This window comes from Arachis ipaensis, chromosome B05, assembly GCF_000816755.2.
Source record: "Arachis ipaensis cultivar K30076 chromosome B05, Araip1.1, whole genome shotgun sequence".
In the NCBI taxonomy this organism is placed as follows: Eukaryota; Viridiplantae; Streptophyta; class Magnoliopsida; order Fabales; family Fabaceae; genus Arachis; species Arachis ipaensis.
The window spans coordinates 106052073-106068054 of NC_029789.2; positions in this window are offsets into that span (position 1 = coordinate 106052073).

Genomic DNA, 15982 nt, shown 5'->3' on the forward strand with positions numbered 1-15982 from the left:
TACATCCCCTCCTCTTGTGAAAATGGTCCAAATGCTCTGTCACAGCATGGCTAATCATCTGAGGTTCTCGATCATACTGTAATAGGATTCACCCTCCTTTTGCGTCTATCACTACGCCCAACACTCACGAGTTTGAAGTCCATCACAGTCATTCAATCCCAGAGTCCTACTCGGAATACCACAGACAAGGTTTAAACTTTCCGGACTCTCATGAATGCCGCCATCAATCTAGCTTATACCACGAAGATTCTGATTAAGAGATCCAAAAGATACTCATTCAATCTAAAGTAGAACGGAAGTGGTTGTCAGGCACGCGTTCATAGGGAATGATGATGATTTTCACGTTCATCACATTCAGGTTGAAGTGCGAATGAATATCTTAGAAGCGGAATAAGTTGAATTGAATAGAAAAACAGTAGTACTTTGCATTAATCTTTGAGGAACAGCAGAGCTCCACACCTTAATCTATGGAGTGTAGAAACTCTACCGTTGAAAATACATAAGTGAAAGGTCCAGTCATGGCCGAATGGCCAGCCCCCATGATCTAAGAACCAAGCGTCCAAAGGTGATCAAAGATGATCCAAAGATGTCTAATACAATAGTAAAAAGTCCTATTTATAATAAACTAGCTACTAGGGTTTACAGAAGTAAGTAATTGATGCATAAATCCACTTCCGGGGCCCACTTGGTGTGTGCTTTGGCTGAGCTTGAATGTTACACGTGCAGAGGCTCTTTCTGGAGTTGAACGCCAGGTTGTAACGTATTTCTGGCGTTCAACTCTGGTTTGTGACTTGTTTCTGGCGTTTAACTCCAGACAACAGCATAGAACTGGCGTTCAACGCCTTTTTACGTCATCTAAACTCGTTCAAAGTATGGACTATTATATATTGATGGAAAGCCCTGAATGTCTACTTTCTAACGCAATTAAAAGAGAGCCATTTTGAATTCTGTAGCTCCAGAAAATCCACTTTGAGTGCAGGGAGGTCAGAATCCAACAACATCAGCAGTCCTTCTTCTACCTCTGAATCTGATTTTTGCTCAAGTCCCTCAATTTCAGCCAGAAAATACCTGAAATCATAGAAAAACACACAAACTCATAGTAAATTCTAGAAATGTAAATTTAGCATAAAAACTAATGAAAACATCCCTAAAAGTAACCAGATTCTACTAAAAACATACTAAAAACAATGCCAAAAAGCGTATAAATTATCCGCTCATCAACAGCCTATTTTCTCAAGAATGGGAGTCAGAGATATTCTTCCTTCGACGACATCCTCTTTTATCTTGGAGTATTCGTCTTTCTCAAATGGAATGTGGGGGATGTTCAGGATAGCTTCCAGTGCTTGATTGGAGGTATCCAACATCCTATCCCAGAGGAAGACTGACCTAGTTTCCCAAGCTTGGTAGTTTGCATAGAATTCCCACACCATAGTCTCATTGATTTCAATGGGTTCTCGCTCGAGAAACTCTCAATAAAATGAGGCGATCTTTTGGTGAATAATCGCCTTATATTGATCAGGAACCTTCAACGGCCGCTCCCAATGGATTTTTCGTTCCTCAATAGCCTCGTATTGAGAGTCGGCTCTTCGGTTCACCAAGGTATCCAGTTTATCACCGTGGCGATTCCACCATATATCAGGAGAGTGAGCGGTAGTTTGCTCAACCGGCGCAGAAACCGGTGCCTTACCCTTCTTTCGCATCCTGAAAATACAAACAAAGGAATTTCGAGATCATAGGGCAACATTAAAGTAAAAATCATTGAGGAAGCACTAATAACTTTAAAAGAAGCTTATACAAATGGTGTGATTTACAAAAACACGGTGTATATATTCCAATAATGCGTGCGGTTGGAATATACACACCGGCTGGCCATCACTGCAATCACACCCTTAAACAATTAACAACTGAAGCCTTAAGCAAGCACCAAAAGGGAATTAGCAATTGTTCATTCTCAAGAAGTGGTAATCCCACATACAATGGTCTTAATTTGAGTGCAAAAGATGTTTAATCAAGACATCAACTAAGGTTGAGCCATTGTATAGTGATTACCGAATCAAAAATTTTGATGAACAACGACAAATGAATTCATATACACAATGCATTTGTAACCACGAATTGCACATGAACAAACGAAGGAATACATTGGTGGGTTTACTTAATAACCATCAAAAGTCATAATAGAAGTTGCACAATTCATACAATATGCCTAACAAGAGATAAATTGAAGACATATGATGGCCAAGTCATATGAATCAAACAAAGTGTTCATTGAGGCATTTTATCGAACATGTGGTATGCAATGTGCAAGTTCATCATAATTAAGCTCAGATTCAATCATAACCTATCCCAAAAATCAAACAACAACACTTTGCAAATCAAGGAAACAAGAAAGAAAGCAACTAATTAAATCTAAACAATAAGAAAGGAATGGAAACAATCACAAAAATATTTAATATAAAGAGAAAAAGAAAACAAGAACCTTAGATATAGAGGTTGAGAAGACAAGAATGAGGTGGGAAACAATGACACTTCTTATAGCCACTGCAAAATCACAGCGGTTGGGTTCGCCGAAAAAAGAAAGCAACACTGAAAGAGGGAACTCACCGGATGTGTTTAGAAAAGAGAAGGAAAGGAAGAAGGAAAAGAAAAGGAGAGTGTGGTCGCCGGTGGTGGACTGGCAGCGCCGGCGACGACGGCAGCCAAGACCGGCGAGGCTGGGCAGAGAAGTGGGAGAGAGGGCAGCTATGAAGAGAAAAAGAAAAGAGAAGGCTGCCTCTCAACAGGGCAGGTTGCCTTGATATTGCCCAGAACGCGTCCTGTGCAGACGCACAGAGATGAAAACTTAGAAGGGTGCGAACGCACACAGCGTGCGATCGCTGCGACCAGAGGGGTTGTAAAAGGACGTGCGGATGCACAAAGACGTGCGACCGCACAGAGAGTTTTTTTTTAGCTTGAGGACAAAGGCTCGCGTGCATCCGCACACAGGTTCGTGCGCACGCACAGAGGTTGGGAATGGGGCGGGTTGTGCCCATGCACAAGCTGTTCCCTCGCTGCCAACAGAGGGGCTCTCAAGTTGTGTGCGGATGCACACGTCTGTGCGGCCGCACAGATGGAGCATGAAAGGGAGTGCGTGCGGGCGCACGCGGATGAGCGCTCGCTGAGGGTAAGGAAAACTGGTAGCACGCATGCACAGGCTGTGCTGGAGCTGCGACCAGAGGGCAAAGCAAAGCTCGTGCGGGCGCACAGGCTGGTGCGTTCGCACAGATGGCGAAAAATTCAGGGTTGTGCGGACGCACAGGTGGGTGCAGACGCATAGATGCCCTGTTTCAGAAAATTTTTTTTTCTCTTCAAAACTTAGGTTCCTACCCTTAGCACATCAACATACCAACCCCAAACCATTCAAATAAGCACAAATTCACAGTCCATAAGCAATACAACTTGAGCAACTCAAAATTCATCAAATCAAACCTAAACTATCCATTATATCACAAAAAAAGCAAATAAGGCAAAAGACTATAAACAAGAGATAGAGTTGGAATAATGTCACCATGGTGGGGTGTCTCCCACCAAGCACTTTGGTTTAGAGTCCTAAGTTGGACTTGCATGGCTTCATTGTTCACTTGGGAACTTCACCAAGGAGGAAGATCTCCAACTCCTTGGAATTTTTGGGTTGAGTGTGATGAGTATGATCCTTTGAAGGAACATCCTCTTCTTTTTGCTCCTTGCCACCCTCAATGACTTGCTCTTTAACTACATCACAGCCAAAAATAGAATACGCCTCAAGAACGGGCTTGTTGGATTCCTCCAAGGTGAAATTGACTAACTTGCCATCCGCCTTAAAAGAATAGACCCCCGAATGTGCATCTAGCTTGAAACGGGTAATAAACCCCAATTTTGTGGTTTATCTTGTGCTTAATTTGGGGGATTTTATCACCTTTTCTCACATTTATTCAATGAAATAGCATGGTTTTGCCATTCTCCTTTGATTTGTGCTTAAATGTAAAAACATGATTTTTAGGCCTTAAAATAGCTAAATTCAATTCACTTTAATTCCATTCTATGCCTTGATGTGTTTGTTGAGTGATTTCAGGTTCATAAGGCAAGTATTGGATGGAAGAAGTGAGGAGAAAAGCATGCAAAGTGGGAGAACTCATGAAGAAATGAAGGAACCGTAAAGCTGTCAAGCCTGACCTCTTCGCACTCAATCGACCATAACATGAGCTACAGAGGTCCAAATGAGATGGTTCTAGTTGTGTTGGAAAGCTAACATCCGGGGCTTCAAAATGATATAAAATTTTTCATAGTTGCCTAACGTCTAGGGATGCGCACATGCACTGTATGCGTGCACGCCGATAGAGCAGCGTGGGTCCACTTTGGGCAACTCGTTAGGGGTGATTTCTAGCTCATTTTGGACCCAATCCAACCCATTTCTGATGCTATTTCATGCAGAATTCAAGCTTGGGAAAGGGGGGAGCAATTGTTTGTAGTTTTGGCATCATGTAGGTTAGTTTTTAGAGAGAGAAGCTCTATCTTCTCTCTAGAATTAGGTTAGGTTAATCTCTCCTAGATCTAGGTTCAAGCTCATCTTTTCATCTTGTTTCCTTTATGATTTCTTGCTTCTACACTTCCATTCTCTTAGTTTATGATGTTAATTTCCCTTTTATGCTCTCTTTTATGTTCATGGATGCTTATGTTGGATTTAGATCTCTTTTAATGAAATTTAATGTTTGATGTTCTTTTAATTGATGATTTGAGTTGTTGATTTACTTTTCTTGCAATTGGTAGTTGGTAGATTTATTATTCTTGCACTTTTACCATACTTTCCATTTGTACCCACCAAGTGTTTGACAAAATGCTTGGTTGGGATTTAGAGTAGATTTTGAGCATTCTTGGCTTGGAAAGAGTAATTAGGTAATCTTGAGTCATGAAAACCCAACTTATATTGGTGATCTAGAGTTGTTGGCTAGCATGATTTCCATTGACTCTAATCTCTTGCTAATTCAATTAGAAGGTGATTAGGACTTTTAGATTGAGATTAGCTAGTCTTATTAGACTTTCTCTCATGGAAGATAACCTATATCTTCTTCCATCATTGGGGATGACGTAATAAGATAAATTCTTGTTAATTATTGTTATTAGTGACTAGGATGGAAAGCCTATGATCTCAATCCTTGTCATGAATGTCTCTCTTTATTACTTGCTTTCTTTAGTTACTTGCTTGATTTATTCTTCTTGTCATTTAATTCTTGCCCCTTTACTTTCTTGCAAAAATATAAAATCAAACCCATTGCATCCTCATAGCTAATAATTGAGCACTTCATTGCAATTCCTTGTGAGACGACCCGGAGTCTAAATACTTCAGTTAATTCTTATTTGGGGTTTGTACTTGTGACAACCAAATTTTTGCATGTGAGGATTCTTTGTTGGTGTAGAACTATACTTGCAACGAGAATTCATTCAATTGAGGAAATTCTATATCGACAAAAGTTCTCACATCAAAATGGCGCCGTTGCCGGGGAGTTGCAATGGTGTTATGTTATTGGCTATTGTGAATATGTGAATATGTTTGCCTTTTGCTTATTTGTTACTTTTTGTTAGGCTTAGGACTTTGTTGCTTATTTTTGTTAGCTTTTGTTTTTATTTGCTATATGAATTCTCATCCCTTTGGCTATGAGTTTGACTCAAATTATGTTGTAGGAAATGGAAACTTTAATGACAATATACATCAAGGATGGAATAATCAAAGGTGGGAAGAGCCTCAAGGGATTGATCACCCTTCTTGGCAACAACAACCTCCGAATTCTTATGGGTATAACTCTCATCCTAATACATATCAATCTAATGGATGTGGTGACCCTTATTGTGATTGTCAACAACCACCACCATATGCCTATGAACCACCCCCTCAACATAATTTTGAACCACCTTACTCACAAGCCCCTTTTCACCAAACACCTCCATATGGCCCTAATCCTTATCCACCCTACCAACCACCTTATGAGCCATATGAACTATACATAGAACCACCACAATTCCAACACAACTACTCTCAAGAACCACCTCAATATACACCAACTCCATACCCTTACCAAGGTGAACCAACTTCCAATCATGAAACTTTCCTCTCAAACAATGAACTCTCTCTTCCACCACCGCCCCCCGATGAAGCCCTTATGCTAGAATTAAGAGATCTTGACTCTCATATGCAAAGGCAACAAGAGGGGATGGAAAAGGAGTTTAAGGAGCTAGGAGCCAAGATGGCTATCCTAGCGGAAGCCGTTAGCCATATGGTCTCATCCCGCCTAAGCCTATATGATCAAGGCTCTCCCATTGTTGAATATGGAGAAGCAATCAAGGAGCATAGTGAGGGAGTGAGTTTAGAGCTTCAAGGTGAAGAAGAGGAGTTGAAGCAAGAATTGGCACAAGGGGAGGAAGTTAAGATAACTGAGCCGGAAGAAGTGGTTAAAGAGCTAGGCGACATTGAACAAGAGGTGGATTTCAAGCTTGAAGACACTTCATTGCAATTTCTTGTGAGACGACCCGGAGTCTAAATACTTCGTTTAATTCTTATTTGGGGTTTGTACTTGTGACAACCAAATTTTTGCATGTGAGGATTCTTTGTTGGTGTAGAACTATACTTGCAACGAGAATTCATTCAATTGAGGAAATTCTATATCGACAAAAGTTCTCACATCAACGGGCTGTCTTTAAGAATGGCCTTCCAAGGAGTATGGATGATGGCTTGTTTGAGTCAATGGGGGTGTCTCCAAAATGTTAAAATCAACTGGAAAGAGCAATCCTTGAATATTGACTAGGACATTTTCGGCGATCCCAACAACGGACACAATACTCTTGTCGGCTAGTACAAACCTCGCCCCGGACCTCTTTAGGGGTGACAAATTCAATCTTTCATAAATGGGGAGTAGCATAATGCTCACACACGCCCCTAGATCACACATACAGTCCATGAATTTTTTCCCGCCAGTCAAATAAGTGACCATACATGGGCCGGAATCATTGCATTTTTCAGGAAGTAAAGAGGAAATAGAATCATCTACCGGCCTTGTGTTGAGGTTTCCAAGCTTCTCTTTGTGAGTGCAAACATCTTTAAGGAATTTGTTATATCTCAACACTTGTTGAATTGCTTGGAAGAGAGGGACGGTGACTTCAACCTTCTTGAAAACTTCTACCATAGTGAGGTCAATCTCTTCTTGTTTCTTGGCCTTCTTGGCTAAAGTTGGTAATGGAATGGGCAAAGGCTCTTCAAGCAAAGTCTTTCTCTTTGGCTCCTTGACCTTGGGTGGCTCTTCCTTGCTTTTATCAACACCTTCATCCTCATCCCTCATGACCTCCACTTCATCTTCCACATCTTCATTGTTTGTCTCCTCACTCAACTTTGTAGGTATAGCAACATTCTTATCCAATTTAGTGCCGCTCCTAAGGGTAATGGCATTGATACTACCCTTCGGATTGGGTTGGGGTTGGGAGGGCAAACTACTTGAGGTTGAAGCTTGTTGGGTGTTTTGTGCGGTTTGAGGAGGGAGAGTCAAACAGGAGAGGGCATCGGCTATTGTAGCCATATATGCTTCTTGTTTCTTGTGGAACTCTCGTTGTTCTTGCATGAAGGTGTGAATTGTGTCATTCATGTGAGGTTGGTTGGAGGGAAGGGCTTGGTTAACTTGAAGAGGGCTAGGCCTACTATGTGGGTGTTGGTACTTCCCTTGAGGTTGAGATTGTGGGGGTTGTTGGTATGTTTGTTGGTATTGTGGTTGGCCTTGGGGTTGTTGATAGTAGTAGACTTGGGCGTTTTGGTTGGGATGAGCTTGAGGAACTTGGTTCTACCTTTGGTTTGAGTTATCCCTCCACCCTTGGTTTTGGTTTCCTCCATGTTGGTTGGATCCTTGGGTGTAATTTGGTTTTTGTGGGTAAGAGTTAGCTACCAGCAATGTAGTGTCCTCTTGGAGCTGAGGACACTCATCGGTGTAATGAGTGTTACACGCACACATACCACATACCCTTGGTGGTCCTTCGATCCTTTGAGGTTGAGGTTGAGCACTTATCAAAGCTTGAGGAATTTGTTGTCCTTGGGTGAGTTGTTGCAACATAATTGTCATTTCACCAAGGGTCTTGGTTAAAATAGCATCTCCGGAGGGAGAAATTTCATTCATAGCTTTCGGTTGTGGGCTCCTCCCCCTTGAGTGCAGAGTGGAGTCCGCCAAGTCTGATATAACTTTCCATGCCTCCGCAGCGGTCTTGTTCTTAGTCAATGAACCTTCACTCGCGGCGTTAGGGAGAAGCTTGTCTTGGTGATGCATTCCTTGACAGAAATAACTGATAAGAACCAACTCATCAATCCGATGGTGAGGGCAAGACTCTAGCAACTTCTTCAATCTCTCCCAATACTCATACAAAGTTTCCCCATCCCGTTGCACAATGCAAGAAATCTCTCTTCGCAACTTGTCTATTTTCTAGGGAGGGTAGAACTTTTCTAAAAACTCTTTACGCAACAAGTCCCAGTTGGATCTAATTTCACCCGTCTGAGTATAAAATCACTCCTTCACTTTTTCTTCCAAAGAGAAAGAAAAGGCAAAGACCAACACTGCAGCTTCATCGGCCTCATGTCTTCTTGCGATTGCACAAGCAACTTGGAAATCCTTGAGATTCTTCAAGAGATCATCTCCAGGCAACCCATTGTATTTAGGGAGCAAGTTTATCGTGCCAAACTTGAGCTCAAAATTTAGATCTAAGGCCGGATACAAGATTTGAAGTGGTTGTAAGTTAAGATCAGGAGCTCCAGCCTCTTTCAAGGTGATTCTTCTAGGCGGGTCTGCCATATCAGTATCACCTGAGTCACTCAAAGAGAATTCAGTACTCCCCATAGATGAATATAGAGTCTCCCCGTTGATTGGAAAATGATGGTCACGGATGGTTGGTGATAGTGAATGGGAGTGCTCCTCAAGGGAACTCGATTCACTATCCACAAAAGCTAGCCGGCGCCGAGCTTACCTTAAACGAGTTAAAGTTCTTTCAATTTTCGGATCAAAAGTGGCCAAGCTCGGGTCTGGAAGTGACCGTGTCATTCAACTGAGGAGGCAATAAAACCATGCAATTATGAAGGGCAAAACAAAAATAGACAAGTAAACAAGAACCAACTTAACAATCAAAGACTACTAAAGTTAACTAAAGAGGAATATGGTATCTATAATTAAAGCCAAGTAGCAAACCAAAATCAAGTATTCACAATATTCACATATTTACAACAACCAAAATAGTAGCACTCATTGCACATAAAGTGAACTCCCCGGCAACGGCGCCAAAATTTGATGGAGGGGCTAGGATCAATTTGCATGTGGGTTAGGAACTCGGTTATCCAAAGAAAACGGATTTAACGTTGCAAGTATAGTTCCAACCAGACGAATTGGCCCCTCGGATCAAATTAGAAATTCACAAGATATGTCACAAGCAAAACCAAATTAAAACTGAGAGTATTAGACTCCCGAGTCGTCTCCCTAGGAGCACTTTAGAACAACGAGTGTGCAATTCCAGTTGTAGTGATCAATGGTTTGTGAATGAAGAAATAAACATATAAAGCAATAAAAGAACATGCAAAATTGCAATGATTGAACTAATCAATAAATTAAAGAACCGACTATGTAATATAAACAAGTAAAGTATAAAAGAAATCAACATATAAAGGTATAAAAGATTGAAAGCATCAAAAAGAGTCTTGGCTTGGAATGAGCTAAGGGTCCTTTCCTTGTTAGAACCACAACTATGACAATTATAATGGATTAGTCTCACTTGATCAACTCTCACATCGGAAAGTAAGTTAAATGAGCATAAGTGTCCTTAACCCACAAATCCTAACTTGCTTGCTAATTACCTTAGCAACAAATTAGCGTTAGTGGGAACAAGAACAATTAACAACCCAAGAATTTAAACTAAATATTGGACATTCCAACTCTAGGAACCCAATTGCTTACTTTACGCAAGCCAAGAACCAAAAATTTACCCTAGAACCATGTTTGACCTTTTGTCAAACACTTGGTGGGCAAAAAGCTTAAACATGAGAAAAATGAGTAAAGACTTGAAACTAAAAGCAACAATTAATCTCAATCAACAAAGATAACACAAGAGAGTATATAATCAACATCCAACATCAAATTCATCAACAAGAAATTGAAATTGCAAGAGAAAAGCAAAATTGAACTATAACTTGAATTAGAAGAAAGAGTAATGACAATGTAACTATAAAGAGTAATAACAAGGAAATACTTACAATGAAAGCTTGCAAAATCCAAGATAAAAAATGGAAATGGCACTTGAATGTAAAACCCTAATATAAACCCTAATAGAGATGATGAAAAACTTAGAGAAAAACTAAACTAAAATATCCTACTACTACTCCTAAACTATACTTAATGATATGCTCTCCCATGTGTTCATTTCCCCCTCCAATATGAGCTAGAAGTCTTCATAAATGGGCCTCCAAAGCCCTCAAATTGCGAGGCACATGATATTTTAATGAAGTCATGTGCGGACACCTGTGCGGACGCATAGACACGTGCGTCCGCACACTTCGCGAGAAATCCAGGCCTGTGCGTACGCACAAGCAGCCGTGCGTACGCACACTATGCGATGCTTGGCTAGACGCGCGACGCGCTCGATGCAATCCACGCGCTCTACTTGGGTGGCTGTGCATATGCACAGGTAGCTGTGCGCACGCACACATCTCTGAGCTCACTCCTTTGATTTCTCTTGCTTCCTCCTCTTTGCATGCTCTTCTTCCATTTTCTCCGATTCATTCCTACCTTATATAGCTGAAAGAACTCACCAACAACATCAGGGCATCGAATGGAAGGCAAATGGAATAAAATAGATTAAATTAAGTATAAAAGAGCATATTTTCATGATCAAGCACAAATGGAGAGGAGAGATCAAAAGCATGCTATTCAAGGGAATAAGTGTGAGTTTATGTGATGAAAATCCATTCAATTATAACCAAAAATCATCATCAAATATGGATTCATCAAGAATCTTATATTTCAACTCGGAAAGTGTGAGGTTGGCGTTCAACTTGCCTCTAATGCAAGGAGACCCACATCCTTATACTAGAAGAGTCAACTTTGATCAAAGACTGGATCAAGTGCTCTCAGACATTTGTGTGGAACGAGCACAGTGGAAAAGGGATTCCCAAGGCAAGCCCATTTAACTAAGAAGGCTTGACCTCAAGCCCATAGCTAGAGGATGGGTGGAATTCATCCAACGATCTATCAACCCCACTAGCAACCGGTCAGAAGTGACCCTTGAAAGAGCCATCATGATCCATTGCATCATGATTGGAAGTGAGGTAGAAGTACATGAGGTGATTCCTCAAAAATTATACAAGATAGCTGAGAAGCCTTCCACCAAAGCAAGTTTGGCATTCCCATACCTCATCTGTCATCTATGCAATTTAGCTGGAATTGTCATAGAGGGAGATATCTCCATTGAGGAGGACAAGCCCATCACTAAGAAGAGGATGGAGCAAACTAGAGAGCATGCACATGAGCCTGTGCAACTGTCTCAGCATGAGATCTCTGAGATGCCTCAAGGGATGTATTTTCCTCCTCAAAGCTATTGGGATTAATGGCATACTTCTATGGGAGAATTAAGCTCTAACATGAATCAGTTGAGGATGGAGCATCAAGAGCATTCCACCATTCTCAATGAAATTAGAGAAGACCAAAGGGCTATGAAGGAAGAACAATAAAGACAAAAGAGTGACATTGAAGAGATCAACACTACATTGGATCCTCAAAGAGGAGCACTAGCCACCACTATTAAGGTGGATTCGTTCTCTTAATCCCCTCTCCTTATGTCATTTTTTTCTGTTTCTGTTATGTTGTATTGTCTGTTCTCTTGTTCTTATTGCATGATCACTTTTATCTATGTCTTAAATTTATAAAATGTTCCATATGTCTCTCACTTTGCTTAAAGGAAATTTTTAATTGAAAAGAATTGATAGATACATGAATTTCAAGTTATAAAATAAGAATAGTTCAATTATTTTGATGTGGTGGCATTGCTTTTATTTTCTGAATGTATGAATAACAGTGCATATTTGAAGTTGAAATTTTAAAATGTTGGCTCTTGAAAGAATGATGAAAAAGGAAAAGTATTATTGGTAATCTAAAAAATCCAAAAATTGATTCTTGAAGCAAGAAAATGCAGCAAAAAGAAAAAGAAAAAGCATGTTGCAAAAGAAAAAAAAATAATATATGCATGCAAAAAATAATAAAATTGCAAAAAAAAAGAAAAAATAAATAAAAAAAGAAAGAAGCAGAAAAAGCCAATAGCTCTTTAAACCAAAAGGCAAGAGCAAAAAGCCAGTAACCCTTTAAACTAAAAGGCAAGGGTAAAAAGGATCCAAAGATCCTAAGAGTGTGCTTAAGAACTCTAGACACCTCTATCTGGGGATTCTAGCAAAGCTAAATCACAATCCAAAAGGGTTCACCCACTTAAAGTGTCTGTGGCATTTATGTATCAAGTGGTAATACTGGAAAACAAAGTGCTTAGGGTCATGCCCAAGACTCTAAAAGCTGTGTTCAAGAATAAAAAAGAACTGAACTAGGAGAGTCAATAATATCATCTGGATTCTAAGTTCCTAAAGAGACCAACATTTCTGAGTTTCAGTGGATAGTGAGATGCTAAAACTGTTCAGAAGCAAAAAGCTACTAAGTCCCGCTCATCTAATTGAAACTGAGCTTCATTGGAAACTATGAGATTTATTATATCTTACTCTTCTTTTTATCTTACTATATTTTTAGTTGCTTGGGGACAAGCAATAGTTTAAGTTTGGTGTTGTGATGAGCGGATATTTTATATGCTTTTTGGCATCATTTTCATATAATTTTTAGCATGTTTTGTTTAAGTTTTATTAAGTTTTCATAGGTTTTACTGTAAAATTCACACTTTTGGATTCTACGTTGAGTTTGTGTGTTTTTATGCAATTTCAGATAATTTTTGGCAAAAATTGAGGAGCTAGAGCAAAAGTCTGATTCAGAGACAGAGAAAGCACTGCAGATGCTGTCCAAATCTGACCTCCTTGCACTCGAAAGATCTTTTTTGGAGCTACAGAAGTCCAAATAGAGCGTTCTCATTGGCTATGGAAAGCCGACTTCCAGAGATTTCTAGCAATGTATAATAGTTCATACTTTGATTCAGAATTGAAGGCCCAAAACTGGCGTTCAACGCCAACCTCATTGCCCAGTCCAGGCATCCGGCGCCCAAAAGGAGGAGACCAGCGTCCAAACGCCCAAAGAGGACCCCCTAGGCAGCGTTCAACGCCCTAGAGGCCTCCTAGCACATGGATCTTATTAAAGCTCAGCCCAAACACTCACTGAGTGGGCCCTAGAAGTGGATTTTAGCACTAAAAGACTCTTTTACCCTTTCTTATGTAATCTTTAGTCATTAGTTTAGTATTTAAAGACTTTTACACGATCCTCAAAAGGAAAGATCAGCCATATTTCATTTTACACATTGTATTTTCTATCAGTATAAGTTTCTAAACCTCCTAGGTTGAGGAGAGGAGTCCTGCTGAGTTTTATGGATCAATAAAAGTATTACTGTTTCTTTTCAATCCATGTTTGATTCAATTTTAAGATGTATCTTCGTTCTTTAACTTGATGAATGGGATGACCCGTGACAATCATCTTCATTCTTCATACTAAGACTGCGTTCCAGACAACCACCCGTGTTCTTCTTGGGTTTGTGTGAATACGTAATTGGAAAGCATCGAACCACTAGCTTGATTATACATCTCTTAGACGGCTAATCTATGACATCGTTGGGGACTTCTCGAGACACCAGTTTAGATGAGGTATGGGAAGATTAGGGTCTCTGTGGTAGAGGCTAGAACCCAAAGGCGCAGCATTCTCTGATCCGGAAGATCCGACCTTATCTGTGGCGTTTTGAGTAGGATCATTAAGGAGAATGGACTGCAGGAGCTTCACTCTCAATCAGAATGGATCCACACTAATCCTGGGGTTCAGATCTGGAGGAGCAGTGGCGACCTCTCAACCGGTGATAATCACATACAGCCTGCCATAGAAGAAATTATTCACAATTGAAGAAGACAATAAGACCAGAGTTAATCCAGAAGGGCAAAGCATCTCCAAGCCTTAACCATCTTCTTATCATTGTAAACAGGTCAACCTAGTTCAGATCTCATTATTTCTTTTATGCAATTAAACAACATACCAACAACTCCTACTCACCTGACTAAGATCTGCAAGATAACTATAGCTTGCTTCAAACCACAATCCTCGTGGGATCGACCCTGACTCGATCAGGTAGTACTTGGATAACCCAGTACACTTGCTCAGCTATTCTAGGAGCGTCGACCACTGATGCGTACGCATCAGTCAGCAACCACAAAGGCGACTAAATCTATCCATGAAGGAAGTAGTGCAAAAAGAAGTCATAAAAAATCTGAGAGGCTGGGATTATCTATCCTATTTCAGACTGCCCCTAGGTGGGCCCTGTTCAAGTTGTACCCAAGAAGGGAGGAATGACAGTGGTTGAAAAAAACGAACTGATTCTCACAAGAACAGTTACAGGGTGGCGTATGTGCATTGACTATAGGAGACTTAACAATGCCACAAGAAAGGATCATTTTCCTTTACCATTCATAGATCAGATGATGGAGAGACTGGCAGGGCATGCATTCTACTGCTTCCTGGATGGTTATTCAGGCTACAATCAAATTGCAGTAGACCCTCAAAACTAAAAAAAGATAACATACACTTGCCCATATGGGGTGTTTGCTTACAGAAGAATGCCATTTGGCTTGTGCAATGCACTTGCAACCTTTCAAAGGTTTATGATCTCCATTTCTCCGATATGGTTGAGAAATTCCTTGAAGTATTCATAGATGACTTTTCTGTCTTCGGTGATTCCTTTGATGCTTGCCTTAACCATCTGGCCTTAGTTCTGAAACGATGCCAAGAAACAAATCTGGTTTTAAACTGGAAAAAATGCCACTTCATGGTGACTGAAGGAATTGTTCTTGGATATCGGATTTCAAATAAAGGGATAGAGGTGGATCAAACTAAGGTGGAAGTAATTGAAAGATTACCACCACCAACTAATGTTAAGGCAATCAGAAGTTTCCTGGGACATGTGGAATTTTACAGGAGGTTTATAAATGATTCTTCTAAAATTGCAAAGCCCCTGTGCAATCTCCTAGCCACTGATACTCCTTTTGTCTTTAACAAAAAGTGCCTGCATGCCTTTGAAACTCTAAAAGCCAAGCTTATCACTACACCCATCATTTCTGCACCCAATTGGGACTTGCCATTCGAACTGATGTGTGATGCCAGTGACCATGCCATTGGCGTAGTCCTGGGATAGAGATATGATAAGCTCCTGCATGTCATTTATTATGCCAGTCATGTTTTAAATAACGCACAGAGGAATTACACCACCACAGAGAAGGAATTACTTGCAGTGGTCTATGCCATTGACAAGTTCATATCTTATTTGATAGGATCTAAGGTCATTATCTACACTGACCATGCTGCTCTCAAATATCTCCTCACCAAGCAGGATTCTAAGCCAAGGCTGATAAGACGGGTGCTACTCCTATAAGAGTTTGATATAGAAATCAGAGACAAAAAAGGATCAGAAAATCAAGTGGCTGACCACTTGTCTCGGATTGAACCAGTAGCAGGGATATCACCTCCCTCTACTGAGGTATCCGAAACCTTTCCTGATGAGCAACTCTTTGCAATTCGGACAACACCTTGGTTTGCAGACATTGCAAAATTACAAGGCCATAAGGCTAATCCCCAAATAATACAGTAGACAACAAGCTCGGAAGCTCATGCACGATGCAAAGTACTACTTGTGGGATGAACCATATCTTTTCAAGAGATGCTCAGACGGAATGATCCGCCGTTGTGTATATGAAGAAGAAGCACAGAAGATCTTATGGCATTAC